Source organism: Aethalodelphis obliquidens, unplaced genomic scaffold (genome assembly GCF_003676395.1).
Source record: "Aethalodelphis obliquidens isolate GAN/ISIS:26980383/991018 unplaced genomic scaffold, ASM367639v1 scaffold6, whole genome shotgun sequence".
Classification (NCBI taxonomy): domain Eukaryota; kingdom Metazoa; phylum Chordata; class Mammalia; order Artiodactyla; family Delphinidae; genus Aethalodelphis; species Aethalodelphis obliquidens.
This window is the reverse complement of record NW_020837950.1, coordinates 16,110,744-16,113,043: the sequence shown is the minus strand read 5'-3', so window position 1 is coordinate 16,113,043 and position 2,300 is coordinate 16,110,744.

Sequence of the window (2,300 nt, the reverse complement as noted above, 5' to 3'; positions counted from 1 at the left end):
AAATACTCCCCAAATTGATCTAAAAAATTTATGCAGTGAGAAATTAGAATAAAGATAAAAACATAGATCAATGAAATAGAATTGAAAGTCCAGACATAAACCCTTACATTTATTGTCAGTTGATATTCATCAAAGGTGCCCAAGGTAAAGCAATGGGGAATGAGCAGTCTTTTCAAGAAATGGTGCTAGGACAATTGGATATCCACATACAGAAGAATAAATTGAGACCCTTATGTCACATTAAGTACCAAAATTAAGTAAAAGTGAATTATATTTCTAAATGTAAAAACTAAAATTAAAAAGAAAACTTAGAAAAATATAGGAATACATGTTTATAAACTTGTTTTATGCAATAGTTTCTTTGATTTGAAACCTAAAGCACAAGAAAACCAAGAAAAATCATTAAATTGAAAGGCATCAAAATTGAAAACTTTTGTACTTCAAAGGATACTATTAAGAAAGAAAAAAAGGCAAGTTGTGGAATGGGAACAGTATTTACAAATTATATATCTGGAAAGGGTCTATTTTCCAGGATATATGAAGGATATTTACAAATCAGCAATAAAAAGACAAATTACCTGGTAAAAAATGGGCAAAAGATTTAAATAGGCAATTCTCCAAAGAAGATCTACAAATGTCCAATTAGCATATATCAAAGAACAATGGCCAAACTGCTATGAAGGATTCAGTTGCAAACCTGAGAATTTAAGAGTCTGATGATATACATGCAATTAATATTGTCCATTTATTTTCTTTCCTAGAATTATCAATCTTTTAACATTTTTTTCAATAGCTATCTTCTAACAATAAATAAAACTCCAGGATTACAGGAATATATAGGTCTGTTTACATTTTACTTCCTGAGTATATGTTATGGTACATGTTCAAACATTTGTTAGCTAAATATGTGAACCAGAACAAGAGTCTCATCACAATCAGGATGATTTGGGGAATCACAATAACCTTCATATAATCAAAACTGGATTACAGGCAAGAGGTCAGTTCCTCCCAACTTGATATATAGTTTCAGTGCAGTCCTAGTCAATACCTCAGCAAGTTATTTTGTGAATATTGACAAACTGATAATAATATTTATATGGAGAGGCAAAAGACACACAATAGTCAATGATATTGAGAGGAAATAAAAAAGGAGGACTGATGCTACCCAATTTCAAGACTTACTATAAAGCTACAGTAATCAAGACAGTGAGTATTGGTAAAATAGACAAATATATCAATGAAATAAAACAGAGAGCCTAGAAGTAGACCCCCATAAATATAGTCAACTGATATTTGACAAAGGAGCAAAGGCAATACAATGGAATGAAGACAGTTTTTCCAACAAATGATGCTGGAACTACCACAAACGCATGTGCAGAAAAGATGAATCTAGATGCACACCTTACCACCTTCACAAAAATTAATTTAAACTGTATCAGAGATCTAAATGTGAAATGCAAAACTATAAAATTCCTAGGAGATAATATAGAAGAAAACTTACAAGACCTTGGCAACGGTGATTTCTTTTTACACAGGCTAACGTCCTAAATGCAGGCATCTTATGTGGTACTGTCACCTATGAATAAAGATTAATTAAATAAATAATTGATAAATTGGACTTCCTTAAAATGAAAAAAACTTCTGCTCTGCAAAGACAATATCAAGAGAATTAGAAGACAAAACATAGTCTAGGAGAAAATATTTGCAAAAGACACATTTGATAAAGACCTCTAACACAACATGCAAAGAACTCTTAAAACTCCACAGTATGAAAACATGCAACCTGATTAGGAAATGGACCAAATGCCTTAACAGATACTTCACCAAAGAAGATGTACAGATGGCAAATAAGTATATGAAAAGATGCTCCACATCATATCACTAGGGAAATGCAAATTAATGCACAATGGGGTACCAATATATACTTATTAGAATGGACAATATCCAGAACACCGACACACCCAATGGTGGTAAGGATTTGAAGCAACTGGAACTCAAATTCATTGTAAACTGTGGCACGTCCAGACAATGGGATTTTAACACTAAAAAAACAAGCTATCAAGTAATGGAAAGTATGAGGAATCTTAAATACATTTACTAAGTGAAAGAAGCTAATCTGAAAGGCTACATACTATATGATTCCAACTACCTGACATTCTAGAAAGATAAAACTATGGAGATGATAAAAAATATCCGTGGTTGTTAGGGGTTGGGTGTTGGGGAAAAATGAATAGGCAGAGTGAAGAGGATTTTTAGGGCAGTGAAATTATTCTGTATGATATAATGATGGATATATGTCA